Below are 16,564 nucleotides of genomic sequence, written 5' to 3'. Positions count from 1 at the left end.
AGTCAATTTTATCTTTGTGCATGGTGTAAGAGAATGGTCAAGTTTCATTCTTTCATACATAGCTGTCCAATTTTCCCAGCACCATTTAGTAAAGAGATTATCTTTTTTCCATTGTATATTTTTTCCTGCTTGGTCAAAGATTAGTTGACCATAGAGTTGAGGATCCATATCTGGGCTCTTTATTCTGTTCAACTGATCTATGTGTTTGTTTTTGTGCCAACACCATGCTGTCTTAATGATCACAGCTTTGTAATATAGCTTGAAATCAGGCAATGTGATGCCCCAAGTTTTGTGTTTATTTTTCAACATATCCTTGGAAATTCAGGGTCTTTTCTTTTCAATATAAATTTTAAGATTTTTTGTTCCAACACTTTGAAAAATGTGGGGGAATTTTGATCAGGATGGCATTGGAAGTCTAGTTTGCTCTGGGCAGTATAGACATTTTAACAATGTTTATTCTTCAGATCCATGAGCATGGAATGCTTGTCCATCTTTTTGTGTCTTCAGTTTATTTCATGAGTGTTCTGTAGTTCCTCAAGTGCAGATCCTTTATGTCTTTGGTCAAATTTATTCTAAGGTAACTTATGGTTCTTGGTGCTATAGTAAATGGAATTAATTCTCTAATTTCCCTTTCTATATTTTCATTTTTAGTGTATAAGAAAGCAACTGATTTCTGTGCATGATTTTGTATCTTGTCACATTACTGAATTGCTGTATGAGTTCTAGTAGTTTGGGTGTGGACTGGGTATTTAACCCAAAAATACAGATGTAGTGAAAAGAAGGGTGATCTGTTCCCCAATGTTCTTAGCAGCAAAGGCCACAATCACCAAACTGTGGAAAGAACCAAGATGTCCTTCAATGGATGAATGGATAAAGAATACATGGTTCATATATACAATGGAATATTACACAGCCATCAGAAAGGATGAATACCCAACTTTCGTATTAACAGGGACAGGACTGGAGGAGATTATGCTGAGTGAAATAAGTCAAGCAGAGTATTTAAATTATATGCTTCACTTACTTGTGGAGCATAAGGAATAACATGGAAGACATTAGGAAAAGGAAAGGAAACGTGAATTGGAATAACTTGGAGGGGGAGATGAAGCATGAGAGTCTGTTGACTCTGGGAAACAAATTGAGGATTTTGGAGGGGGTAATTGGGAGGATGGTTGAGCCTGGTGGTGGCTATTAAGGAGGACACATACTGCATGGAGCACTGGTTGTGGTGCATAAACAAGGAATCTTGGAACACTGAAAAAATAAAATAAGTAAAATAAAATAAAATAAAAAATAGTAACAAATTCTAAAATATTTAAGAATTAATTTAATAAAAATCACACAAAACATGATTAAAAGAGAAAAATGAAAACATGATTGAAAGACATGATGAAAGATTTTCATTTGAAACAAAACAATAGCAACATCATGCATGCTCTGCAAAGCAAAGATTATTCTGAGAAAAATAAAGGAGGACAATTTTTATTAGATGTTAAGCCATATTGTAAAAATATACCAATTAAAACCTAGTAGTTTTTGACAAAATGATAGAAATGATAGAATGATAGAAAGCTTTGTTTAGAGAAAATCTTTTTACCTTGGTATATGGAAATGTATCTTAAAAAACAGGAAGCAGGGGGGAGGTGTGCACCTGTGTGGCTCAGTTGATTAAGCAACCAGCTGTTGATTCCATCTCATGTCATGATTTCATGGGTCCTTAGATGGAGCCCAACATAGGGTTCCATGCTCAGTGGAGAGTCTGCTTGAAGATTCTTTTCCACATGTGATGAGCACTGGGTGTTATACACAACTAATGAATCATAGAACACTATATAAAAAACTAATGATGTACTATATGCTGGCTAATTGAACAATAAAAAAAAAAAAAAAGATTCTGTCCCTCCCCCAGCTTGCATGTATGTGCACTCCCTCTCTCTCAAATAAGCAAATAAATCTTAAAAAAAAAAAAGCAAAGGAAGAATCTTTAAGAACTGAGAAATTTTACCATATTTAAAATAAATATTTTGTAAAACAAAGACACTCTAAATGTTCAAATAAGCAAAAGACAAATGGATATAATATTAATCATTATAAAATTATGAAAAAGCAATTTGTGAAAAAATAAGACTATCCAAAGATTTGAGGAAGAATTCTTCATAATCATCTAAAGAGCAAATAACAAATACATAAATACATAAATAAATAATTTTACATCTATTAATGTGGATGCATTTTCAAAATGTTGTGTTAAGGGATGCCTGGGTGACTCAGTGGGTTAAAGCCTCTGCCTTCAGCTCAGGTTATGACCCCAGAGTCCTGGGATTGAGCCCTGCATCAAACTCTCTGCTAGCGGGGAGCCTGCTTCCTCCTCTCTCTGCCTGCTTCTCTGCCTACTTGTGATCTCCATCTGTCAAATAAATAAAATCTTAAAAAAAAAAAGTCGTGTTAAAAACACTCAATTGCTCTGAGAAGGATATTAAGACACAACCTACATAAACTATAAATTTGTTCATAAAAGGTATCATTATAAAGTTTGTGTTATGAATATATTCAATATATAGAAATATGGACTGGAATAATAGACACCATTTTTTAGGGGCAGGGGGTGTCTTTTTTTTTTTTTTTTAAAGATTTTATTTATTTATTTGACAGACAGAAACCACAAGTAGGCAGAGAGGCAGGCAGAAAGAGGAGGAAACAGGCTCCCCGCTGAGCAGAGAGCCCAATGCGGGGCTCGATCCCAAGACCCTGGGATTTTGACCTGAGCCGAAGGCAGAGGTTTTAACCCACTGAGCCACCCAGGTGCCCTAGGGGCGATGTCTACTGGGCAATGGAGCAGGGAAAAATATTCACACATACCAGTTTCAAGTGTTGTGCCCAACGTATATCTAAAATACTAATCTCTGTGATTTTTATGTTTAAAAGAAATAAAAACTTGGGGAATAATTGGTCAGGCATTTTGGCCCATTTTACAACAGTACATCTTCAAAAAATAATAGTGTAACTCATTTCAGTTTTTACCATAAATTATAAAAAACAAAAATATTTGGAGCTAAACACTATGCCTTGATTTTTGTGAGAATATTTGTATTTCCGAATTGCCAGAGAATTAAGTATTCTTATTAACCACTCCAAACATTACATAAAGCAAGCAAAACTGTAGTCTGCACTTAAAATACATAATGCATTATTCAATTTAACTCTGCTTTACATTTCTAGAACCACAACAGGTGGCGGGAACCTTATTTTATTCTCAAATAAAAATATAAAAATAGGGACGCCTGGGTGGCTCAGTTGGTTAAGCAGCTGCCTTCGGCTCAGGTCATGATCCCAGCGTCCTGGGATCGAGTCCCACATCGGGCTCCTTGCTCCGCAGGGAGCCTGCTTCTCCCTCTGACTCTGCCTTCCACTCTGTCTGCCTGTGCTTGCTCTCACTCTCTCTCTCTTACAAATAAATAAATAAATAAAAATATATAAAAATTATTTTAGCTTTGAGAATTTTTCATTCATTGATTCACTTTTTTTCATCAAGGCAGTGCACATATATTAAGCACAGTGATATTCTTTGAAAATAAAACAGTATTTAAAAAACCACTAGAAATCTTAGTTATTTGGAATTTTTTCTTTCTACTTTACATAAGCATAGACAATTATTATTTTGACTAATCTTGAATACCTTCTTGGAAAAGACCAAATAAATTTTTATTCTGCCAGATGACAGAGTTTGAGGAGGAGGTATAGGTGAGTAACAGCATCACAGCTAAAGAGGTTGGCAGACCTATTGAATAAACACATCTCTGTTGATTATCAGAGTAATCTGTCTTTTGTTTCTCAGGTACTCCATGTTATGCCATCAAAATGACCTTTTTACAGAAGTTTGAATGAAATAATATATGTAGGTAGTTATACTTAATTATGATAAGAATAATTACAACATGTATATTTCTATAAGTGGATGAGTAGTACATTTTTTAAAGTGTAAAATTTCAAACTTTTTATTCTTTTATTTTACGATAACTAAAAACCTGACTCATTCTAGTTGACAAAATTGCAAAAATGTTATATATGTGTGTGTGATTCAGAATGTTAAAGTCATACTTAAAACAATTGTAATCATTTGTTCTTGAAAATAAAAAGTCAGTCACTCACTTTGACAACACAATGATGGGTTCTTTTTATAGTTCACTCAGATGTTCTAAGAACTTAAGGAATTGCAGTTAAATTGCTTACATTTAAATACCATTTCTAAATCATGGACCTGTTCAGATTTTTTAATCAACCTCAACAATGAAGCCTTAATACATATTTTAGATATTTAAAATGTCTCAATTTTAAAAAACTGAACACAAATGCTATTTAAAAATCACACAAATTTTTCTTACCTAAAGTTGGTGAAAAAATCTTCTACAATGCCTTTAAATATATTATTATATGTTAATACATTATTTTATTTGCTATGAATTTTTCTTTTATTGAATTATATTTCAAATAAATAGAAATGCATTAATTATAGGTTCAGTTAAATTCTCTAATGGTAGTGATATTGTATTTTAAATCCCTGTCAATTAATTGTCAATTAATCTTTCTAGAAAATTTGAATATTTTTATGGGCTAAAAGAAGATTGTCCATCTTCTATGGACATCTTCTATGGACAATGGACTCCTAGGGGACTAGGAATTACTATAATGTCTTAATCTGTATAATTAAAAATTTCCTGTATATTCTAAATAATCTTAGAGATTTTTGTTTTGCTATTATTCATATGTAGAGGTAGTTGTGATTATTCATATTTTCAAAGTAAATTTATATTTTTGTCATTAAATTAAGTACATTTTCAGTTGATGAATACTAAGAACATAAGATCTGGTGGTAGTCTGAAAACACTTAGACATAAAAAGAGTTTCTTTTATTGGATCAGTTAGAAGATAGTTCTGCCATTGTTTGCTCACTTTAAGAAGTATTAAAGTGGTTTAAGTTTTTCAATGTGCTTTAACTTTTCATGAAACATTTTAATATAAGGTCTCCATTAAAACTATTTTCCTATCGAAAAACCTGGAAAAATTGGTATTGGAATTTTCTTTCAAGACAACAAACATCTAATAAATAAAATTTATTTTTATTGGAAATAATAAATTATATTTTAAAAAGAGAGTTGTGAGGGAGAAAGGATATTAATACTATGATTTAATAGTAGATACACAAAATTATATATAATTATTTGTATGTTATATATGTTTTATATATTATGTAAATTATATATGTAGTCATTATCTAAACAATTTTCTCCTGTATTCCAAATATATCTCACATTTAGAGCAGACAAAAATGTGTAGACACTACATTTTAGTTACCTACTACTGCAATGATTGTATTTTGCCAAAAAATTACATTAACGAACAGCATATGATGCTAATAACCTGGCTGAGTAGAGTTTTATAACTGATGTACAGCAGTAGGATCCGTTCTATTTCATGACTTGCTCTGCATATGTAATGTCTAAAGATTATGAATATAAATTAAAAATAAGGAGAATTCTAAAATAAAATATCCCCTTAATATTTAGTCAAATTTTATGATAATTGCCCTGTGGTTGTTACCTCACGCAGTACATTTTTATGTCAGGGATAATATATTTTGTGTGGCGTGGTAATATAGCAGTCAATGAAGCATTTTTAGTGTTATGTTGAGAAGTGGTATAATTTGGTAAGAATGATTCACCTGTCTGTTTTAATGCTTTAGATTTTTTCTGTTATATCCATGACATATTATAGTCCAATCTGATAACCTGATTTTTCGTTAACATTTTTTTAAAAGTTAGTGTGTGTGTGTGTGTGTGTTTGTGCGCGTGCACCTGCGCGCAAGTGCACCCGCACACACTATGGTGTGCTTTGAAATCTTTCCAATTGTGAGACATATAGCCAATTCATAAATGGTTCACATAGTGCCCAGAGGTACAGTTAAAGAGGGCAAACTGATGTCATGAATACATGTTTGTATAAAGGTCTATAAATAATAAATTAGTTATAGTGCCTATGTCTAATAAATGGTGTACATAAAATTATGCAACTCTTTATTAAGAAAATGAGTCTTCTAGAAAGATAATATGTATCTTTCTGCTGTTTGTGATGACTGTGTGAATGAAAATATAGTGAAATGTTTAAAATAAATTTTCTACTATATATTTTTGGAAAATAAATAGGGAGCCTCCATTAATTTCTAGTTCAGTACATTTTCCCTTTGTATGTATGCTTGTCAGATACTACTACAAATTGTGCTAAAAATATGCTATGAAAAGAAACACAAGGAAGTAATTTTATGATTAGTGTCCCATGTAGCAGACTTCTTATGATTTGGTAAGCTTATAATGTATTTGAGAGTCGACTTCATGATGTACTTCTTAATATGAAGATATAGATCAATTATGGTGGTAGTTATAAAGTGTTGCACGTTTTTAACCAATTTTGAATTATTTTACCTAGTGCAACATGAAAACTGGACATACTTAAGAAAACGAAAACTTATGATTAATACCAGTGAGTTGAACAGTAAGTTCTACTATGTCTGCAAATGACTAAAATTATCATAATGGAATTTATTTTTTAAAGATTTTATTCATTTATTTGACAGAGAGAGATCACAAGTAGGCAGAGAGGCAGGCAGAGAGAGAGAGAGAGGAGGAAGCAGGTTCCCTGCTGAGCAGAGAGCCCGATGCAGGACTCAATCCCAGGACCCTGAGATCATGTCCTGAGCCGAAGGCAGCGGCTTAACCCACTGAGCCACCCAGGCGCCCCTCATAATGGAATTTTTAAAGATATTTCCTACAAGAACAAAACAAAGGAGAAAACAGCAATATATACTGATGAGATCTAGTAGGGAGATAGATGCATGGGAGCTGGTTTATTTGAGTAAAAGTCTCTGAGTCTAAGACAAGAGGGAAATAAAGAAAGGAAGGAAGTGAGAGAGGAAGGAAGGGAGGAAGGGAGACAGGAAAGAGAAAGAAAGAAAGAAAGAAAGAAAGAAAGAAAGAAAGAAAAAAAGAAAGAAAGAAAGAGAGAGAGAGAGAAGAAAGAAAGAGAGAAAAAGAGAGAGAGAGAAAAGGAGAGAGAGAAAAGGAAAGAGGGAAAGGAAAGAAGAGAGATGGAGAGAGAGAGGGAGAGGAATGGAGGGAAGGAAAGGAGAGGAGATGAAAAGAGAGGAGAGGAGAGGAAGATACCAACTATATAATAAATACGCCAAACACAGAAGATGGTATGGGTGGGAAGACATGATGGATTTAGAAAAATGAGAGGATTTTGTGACAGTCTTCCTGAAGAAAGAGGCCAGTGGATCTATTCTACAACTATGAATTTACCACTGCCTTCTAAAAGAAGTGGATGCTTAATTCCTCCAAAGGGTAAGAGAGAAGGTTTCTGGATGTCAGGAATAGTAGAGAACTCAGGTACCACTCAGACTGTGCATTGGAAAAAAACACTTCCCATTACCCAACACACACACACACACACACACACACACACATTATCGAAATATCTTTTTCATTTTTTTTTTACATTAATCACATTTAAGAGAAAGGGGACTATTCCAATACTCTAAATGGATTATAAGCCACTCGGTTATCAGTGTTTTGTTTAACACATGGAGGAAGTATGTAATGGTCTTTTTCATTTCAATCAGCTTCTTAGTTTTCTTTCATTCATTTTTTTTTTTTAAGATTTTCTTTATTTGAGAGAGAGAGAGAGGGAAAGAGAGTGGAGGGTGGTGAGGGTAGTGGCAAAGAGAGAAAGAGAAGCAGGCTCCCCACTGAGCAGGCAGCCCAAGATGGGGCTCTATCCTAGGACCCTGGGATCACAACCTAAGCCAAAATCAAGTCCACCAGTTAATTGACTGAGCCACCCAAGTGTCTCATTTTCTTAGTTTCTATCACTGGGTACAAAGTGGCAGGTACAGATCACCATATATTTAAGTTAAAAAAAAAAAAGTATTCTAAAGAAAATATCTTAAGGAAATATATCTGAAATTAAAAACAGAAACAATAGAAAACAAAGAAAAAATACAAATTGAAGGGAACAGGTAAATCTGGGGTAACAAAACTAAAAAGATCTCCATTAATATTTTTAGTGTTCTGAGTATCCATAATAAAAGAATGCTGTAATAAACACTTATTCAACAAAATCTGAGAGTTAGAAGTATGAGAGCAGAAACTAAAATTTCGTAGAAAGACTGGAAGATAAAGATCCTGGGGGTAAAAAAAAAAAAAAAAAAATCACCAGGAGAGAAAACTGGACTTGGCCTACAGAGCTGATAAATGTTGTTTTTCAGAAGACCAAACTCAGGAACTTAATAAACCAATACAATTTCTACTAATTTTTCAACTAGTTTTGTATGTGTCAGAGAGATATAAGGACTAAAACTTGTGAAATGCTGATTCTTAGAACCTGATAGTAAAATCTTCTTTGTTTCATCCTTCACTTAGAGCAAATTGAAATCATTTATTCCTAGAGGGCTGAATCATCTTATCTTAAGCGCAACCTCTGTGTCTCTGTATGGGGTTAAATTTTGTCAGCATCCAAAGACACCAAGAATACCTTCTAGAGCTTTTACTTCAAGAGAGGCTCTAGAATAACAAAAGGCATGCCAGGCTTGGTAAAATAGATGCTCTCTTTATAGTCCATGCCTTGAAACTGCTCAGAATCAAAAGTCAAAGGGGAACCTTCCTGGCTAGCCTGGCAAGATCTCATCTATTGCTGGTGGTGTTGCAATTCTTCTGACTTTTTCCTTTTTAACCTATTTTGCTTTGAAGGCTGAAAACAATCTCTTAAAATTTGGATCACCCTGCCAGGCACCAAGAATATCATTGGACTCATTTTTGACAGGTTGTGATGTATATATTTTTATAATTTTGCCTTGCAGTCAACAGTTCTCTTCCTATCTTTCAATGCTCTCAGACTCATATAAACATGTGTTTTAAGTAAATTCTTATTCCCATCCTTGGCAAGATCATGTGCAAGGGAATTAGTGCTAAGTTTTCATGCTACACAAAGCCCATCTATTGTTTTGTTTTATTCTGTTTTCTTTGGCACCAGTGAAAGGAATTTTAAAATGTTATTTAGGAAATAATTCCAAACTATCTACTAGTCTCTAAAAAGTGGAAAGTTTATATTTCAACAAAACTTTAAAGTAGAGCAATAACAAGAACCACTTTAGTTTCGATCTTGTAAAATTATGTGTTTTCTTTGCTTCTGTGATATAAAATCCCTTGGTATGTACATAATACATTGAGTATAGTTTTAAAGTACATGTAACACAGGTGGAAAAGTACTATGAAATTTACTCTAAAACTTCCTAAATCTCCCATATCATTTTAAGACGAGGTAGAGGACAGCAACTTTCAGCCATCATGAAGTAATAGTTCTTGCCTGAAATAACTGAAAATCCAGGAAGAAATATATGGAAAAAATTTTGTCAGACATGAGATGACAGGCAACACAGGGCAGTGATGATGAGAGAGGGGAAGGTAAACAAGGGGAGCCTTGTGTAGTCCTAGTTTATTGCCTGGAAGAGTTTCAGACCTTCCCAATGAAAGTACAGGGAGTTGATTCAGCAGTTTTACCCTGGGCCTGTTGGAATCTCCCCTGTACATACTCAGCTCACTGATCAGCCAAGGATTTGAAGACGTTTATATGTGGAGTCTCTGTATTCATGTTACAAGGCACTCTTCTTTCTGGGTTTCTCCCCTCAGCAACAGCCCTGACCACCTCTGACACATTTAAGCCAGTGACAATGGAGCCCCATGAGTTCTTACCACCCCTAACTAATCACTCTCTAATCACTAGAGAGTGGTATTTGGGGCCAAGCCACATAAATATGGATTTCACCCTCTGCAGGGTCACTTCAATTTCATCAAATAATCATTGTATCTATATTACTTAGTGCTCATCATGGTATATATACTCTTAAACTCCTTTCCTTCATCCACTTACCCACCTACCTGTCTTCTGGCACTCCCACCTACCTTTCTAAACTGGCAATCACCAGTTTGTTCACTGTATTTAAGAGTCTGTGTTTTATTTATACTTTTTCCTTTGTCCAAATATAGTATTTGTCTTTCTTGGTCTAATTTATTTCACTAAGTATTATACCCTCAGGTCCATCCATGTTGTTGCAAGTGCAAGATCTCATTATTTTTTATAGCCAAATATATATTGCGTAACATATATATTTATTCTAGTTCTGTGAAAAATGTTTTTGGCAACCTGATAAGAATTGCAATGAGTCTGTAGATTGCGTAGTATAGACATTTTAACAATAATGATTTGAGGAGTCAAGATGGTGGAGCAGTAGCAGGCTGAGATGACATCAGGTAGCAGGAGTTCAGCTAGATGGTTATCAAACCATTACAAACACCTACAAATACAACAGGAGATCAAAGAGAAGAAGAGCAGCAATTCTAGAAACAGAAAATTGACCACTTTCTGAAAGAGCTGTACAAAAAACATTCAGGGAACAAAAGCTCCGGAGACAGCGAATGGGAGCAGATTACTTAGCCCAGCCCCTGGCAAGGGCAGTGCAATTCTGCCCCTGGTAAGAGCGGTTCAATTCTGCCTGGGGCAAAGACACTTGAGAATCACTACAATAGGCCCCTCCCCCTAGAAAATCAGCAAGTAATCCAGCCAAGACCAAGCTCATTGGTCAAGGAGAAGAGAGGAATTCCAGAGAAAGGGAAAGAAAAGCACAAAATTCATGGCTTTCTTCCCAAATTCTCCCCAGATTCTTTAGTCTTGCAAAGTTAATTAAATTTTTAATTAAATTTTTTCTACCCTAATTTTTTTAACTGCTACTCTTTAACATTTTCTAACTAGTTTATCTTAACAATAACTTTCTTAAAAAATCTTTTTGAACCTTTATTATTATAGTAATATTTTATCCTTCATTGTATCTAACTTTATCTTTTGTACACACATTGGGGTTTTTCTTCTAAAAAATTTTGGGATACAACTTCTTCTAATAGATCAAAATATACCATAGATCTAGCACAGGTTTGTTCTAGCCTCCAGCCTGAACAAATTCTCTCCACTTTCTTTTTCTTTCTGTTCCCAGTCAACTTATCTTATCAACTCTTTAATTCATTTTTTAGAAATTTTTTTTTAATTTTCATCTTTATGGCCATATTCCATCTCTTCATTGTGTTTACCCTCATTTTTGTGTGTGTCTATATATATACAAACACATATATATATATATATATATATATATATATACACACACATATATACATATGTGTGTGTATATATATAATTTTTCTTTCTTTCTTTAAAGTTTTTGGAGGTAGTTTCTTCTATGAGACCAAAATACTCCCTAAATTAAGTGGGTAGCTCCATTATATTCACCAGTCTAATATATATATATATTATATATATATATTGGAGTGTCTTGTAGAGAATTTCCCTAATACAGCAAAGGGAACAAACATCAAAATTCAGTAGACACAAACAACCCCCCTCAAAATCCATAAGAAAAGGTCCACACCCTGTTATCTAATAGTAAAACTTACAAGTCTTATATATATTATATATATATATAATGTTCCATTTTAAAATTTCTTTTTACCCCCATCCACCTCCCCTACAATTTGGGGTCTCTTCTGATTTGATTAATGCACATTTTTCTGGGATCTTTGCCACCCTTTTAGTACTTTATTCTCTCATTCTTATATTCTTATCTAGATAAAATGACAAGGCAGAAAATCTCACCACAAAAAAAAAAAAAAAAAAAAAAAAAAAGAACAAGAGGCAGTACCAAAGGCTAGGGACTTAATCAATACAGATGTTGGTAATATGTCAGACCTAAAGGTCAGAATGACAATTCTCAAGGTGCTAGTTGGGCTTGAAAAAGGCATGGAAGATATTAGATAAACTATATCTGAAGAAATAAAAGACATTTCTAGAGAAATAAAAGAACTAAAATCTAACCAAGCTGAAATTTAAAAAAGCTATTAATGAGGTGCAATCAAAAGTGGGGGCTCTTGGGGTGCCTGGGTGGCTCAGTGGGCTAAGCCTCTGCCTTCGGCTTGGGTCATGATCTCCGGGTTCTGTGATCGAGCCCCACATTGGTCTCTCTGCTCAGCAGGGAGACTGCCTTCTCCTCTCTCTTTGCCTGCCTCTTTACCTACTTGTGATCTCTATCTGTCAAATAAATAAATAAAATTTTTTTAAAAAATTTAAAAAAGTGGAGGCTCTTACTGCTAGGATAAATAAGGCAGAAGAGAGAATTAGTGGTATAGAAGAACAAATGATGGAGATTAAAGAAGCTAAGCAAAAGAGAGACAAACAACTACTGGACCACAAGGGGAGAATTCGAGAGATAAGTGCTAGCATAAGACGAAACAATATTAGAATAATTGGGATTCCAGAAGAAGAAAGAGGGAGGGGAGCAGAAGTTATATTGGAGTGTATTGTAGAGAATTTCCCTAATACAGCAAAGGGAACAAACATCAAAATTCAGTAGACACAAACAACCCCCCTCAAAATCCATAAGAATAGGTCCACACCCTGTTATCTAATAGTAAAACTTACAAGTCTTGGTGACAAAGAGAAAATCCTGAAAGCAGCCAGGACAAGAAGTCTGTAACATACAATGGTAAAAACATTAGACTGGCAGCAGACTTATCCACAGAGACCTGACAGGCCAGAAAGGACTGGCATGATATATTCAGAACACTAAATGAGAAAAACATGCAGTCAAGAATACTATATCCAGCTAGGTTATCATTGAAAATAGGAGAGAGAAAAAGCTTCCAGGACAAACAAACACCAAAAGAGTTTGTAAACACCAAACTAGCTCTACAAGACATATTGAAAGGGGTCCTCTAAGCAAAGAGAGAGCTTCAAAGTCGTAGACCAGAAAGGAACAGAGACAATATACAGTAACAGTTACCTTACAGGTAATACAATTACACTAAATTCACATCTTTCAATAGTTACTCTGAATGTAAATGGGCTAAGTGCCCCAATCAAAAGACGGTATCAGAACGGATAAAAAAGCAAAACCCATCAATATGCTGTCTACAAGAATTACAGGCCAATATCCTTGATAAACACAGATGCAAAAATTATCACCAAAATACTACCCAGTAGGATTCAACAGTACATTAAAAGGATTATTCACCATGAAAAAGTGGTAGATTTATTCCAGGGCTGCAAGATTTGTTCAACATTTGCAAATCAATCAATGTGATGCAATACATTAATAAAAGAAAGAACAAGAACCATAGGATACTCTCAATAGATGCTGAAAAGGCATTTGACAAAGTACAGCACCATTTCTTGATCAAAACTCCTCAAAGTGTAGGGATAGAGGGTACATACCTCAATATCATCAAAGTCATCTATGAAAAACCCACCATGGGTATCATTCTTAATGGGAAAAAACTGAGAGCTTTTCTACTAATGTCAGGAATGCAGCAGGGATGTCCATTACCACCACTGCTTTCAACATAGTACTAGAAGTCCTAGCTTCAGCAATCAGACAACAAAAAGAAATTAAAGTCATCCAAATCAGCAAAAAAGAAGTCAAATTATCACTCTTTGCAGATGATATGATACTTCATGTGGAAAGCCCGAGAGACTCCACTCCAATCTGCTAGAACATGTACAGGAATTCAGTAAAGTGTCAGGATATAAAATCAATGCACAGAAATCTGTTGCATTTCTATACACCAATGACAAGACAGAAGAAAGAGAAATTAAGGAGTCAATCCCATTTACAATTGCACCCAAAACCGTAAGATACTTGAATAAACCTAACAAAAAGAGCAAAGAATCTGTACTCAAAAAATGTTTAAAGTATTCATGAAAGAAATTGAGGAAGACACAAAGAAATGAAAAAATGTTCCGTGCTCCTGGAATTGGAAGAACAAATATTGTGAAAATGTCTATGATACCTAAAGCAATCTACATATTTAATGCAATCTTTATCAAAATCCCATCCATTTTTTTTCAAAGGAATGGAACAAATAATCCTAAAATTTATGGAATTTTATGGAACCTGAAAATACTGTGAATAGCCAGAGGAATACCTTTCTTGAAAAAGAATGCCAAAGTTGGTGGCATCACAATTCTGGACTTCAAGCTCTATTACAAAGCTGTCATCATCAAGATAATAAGTCACTGGCACAAAAACAGACACATAGATCAATGGAACAGAATAGAGAGCCCAGAAATAAACCCTCAACTTTTTGGTCAACTAATCTTTGACAAAGCAGGAAAGAATGTCTAATGGAAAAAAAAGACAGTCTTCAACAAATAGTGTTGGGAAAATTGGACAGCCACATGCAGAAAAATGAAACTGGACCATTTCCTTACACCACACACAAAAATAGACTCAAAATGGATGAAGGGCCTCAATGAGAGAAAGGAATCGGTTAAAATCCTTGAGGAGAACACAGGCAGCAACCTCTTTGACCTCAGCCTCAGTAACTTCTTTTTAGGAACATCGCCAAAGGTAAGAGAAGCAAGGGCAAAAATGAACTATTGGGACTTCATCAAGATCAAAAACTTTTGCATAGCAAAGGAAACAGTTAACAAAACCAAAAGACAACTGACAGAATGGGAGAAGATATTTGCAAACAACATATCAGATAAAGGACTAGTATTTAAAATCTATAAAGAACTTTTCAAACTAAACACCCAAAGAACAAATAATCCAATCAAGAAATAGGCAGAGGACATGAACAGACATTTCTGCAAAGAAGACATCCAGATGGCTAACACACAAATGAAATAGTGCTCCACATCACTTGGCATCAGGGAAATACAAATCAAAACCACAATGAGATATCACCTCACACCAGTCAGAATGGCTAAAATTAACAAGTCAGGAAGCAACAGATGCTGGCGAGGATGTGGAGAAGGGGGAACCCTCCTACACTGTTGGTGGGCATGCAAGCTGGTGCAACCACTCTGGAAAACAGCATGGAGGTTCCTCAAAAAATTGAAAATAGAGCTACCGTACAACCCAGCAATTGCACTACTGGGTATTTATCCTAAAGATACAGATGTAGTTATCCAATGGAGCACCTTCACCTGAATGTTTATAGCAGGAATGTCCACAATAGCCAAACTATGGAAAGAACCTAGATGTCCGTCAACAGATGAATGGATAAAGAAGTGGTATATATATACAATGGAATACTATGCAGCCATCAAGATAAATGAAATCTTGCCATTTGTGACAACGTGGATGGAACTAGAGGGTATCATGCTTAGTGAAATAAATCAATCAGAGAAAGACAATTATATGATCTACCTGATATGAGGAAGATGAGAGGCAGAGTTGGGAGTTTGGTATGTAGGTAAGAAAAAAATGAAACATGAGGGGATTGGGAGGGAGACAAACCATAAGAGACTCTTAATATCACAAAACAAACAGAGTTGTGGGAAGAATGGGGGTAGGGAGACAACGGGGAAGGTATGTGCTCTGGTGAGGGCTGTGGACAATGGGGAAGGTATGTGCTATGGTGAGTGCTGTGAAGTATGTAAACCTGGTGATTCACAGACTTGTACCCCTGGGGCTAATAATACATTATATGATAATAAAAAATTAAAAATTAAAAAAAATTAAAAATAATGACTTTTCCATTTCTGAACATGAAATATCTTTCCATATGTTTGTGTCACCTTCAGTTTCTTTTATCAGTATTTTATTGTTTTCAGAGGGCTTTCCCCCCTTTGTTAATTTTATTCCTATAATTTTATCTCTATAATTTTAAATGAGAATATTTTCTTAATTTCTCTTTCTGCCACTTCATTATTAACAAAGAAGTGCAACTGATTTCTGTATATTAATTTTTGTTGGGCACAGCAAAGATGGCGCTGGCCTGCCTTCTCTCCCGGCTAGAAAAGGCGCCACCGTGGCAGTATTGGCGCCAACGTGGCGGTTTTGGTTCCGCATATCTCTGATATTTCCTCCTCTCGCCCAACCCACCCTACCCAGTTACTGACTACGTAACCAAACCCCATAGGCTCTCTCCCCGCTGACCTCATTTCCCATCCCCTACCCAATATAAGCTGCAACCCCGCTCAATAAAGTGAGATCCTGCTTCAACAGATCCCCCGAGTCTGGTGTGGTTCGTTAATGCGCCTGGACTCGTGACACTTGCCATCCCGCTCAGCCCCAAGGGGAGCTACCGGCTGGCCCGGACGCTCTCCTCATGCCTGTCGCCTCACAAAACCTACCGGAGTCCAACAACTGGTGCCCCATGTGAGGACCCTCTCCTCGTTCTCGCTGACGGGCCAATCGGTCTTCGGGTGAGTGTACCCCCATAAATTATGGGGCAGTCATCTTCCAAAAGTGACCCTGCCCTCGAATCCCTGCGTTTCCTTTTGAGAAGCCACGGTCTTTCCCTCACCGATTCCCAAGCCCTTAAGACATGGGAGGCCTTTGTTAAGGTGGCTCCTTGGCTTCCGGAAGGTAACCTTTTTGATTGGGACACGTGGGATCGTATTGAACAGCTAACTCTGGCGGCACTAAAGAGTTGCTTTCCACCCAGACCCCCAAAGGGGCTTAAGG

This window comes from Mustela nigripes, chromosome 1 (assembly GCF_022355385.1).
Source record: "Mustela nigripes isolate SB6536 chromosome 1, MUSNIG.SB6536, whole genome shotgun sequence".
NCBI classification, from domain to species: domain Eukaryota; kingdom Metazoa; phylum Chordata; class Mammalia; order Carnivora; family Mustelidae; genus Mustela; species Mustela nigripes.
The sequence above is the reverse complement of the archived record's forward strand: the minus strand, read 5'-3'. Positions refer to the sequence as shown.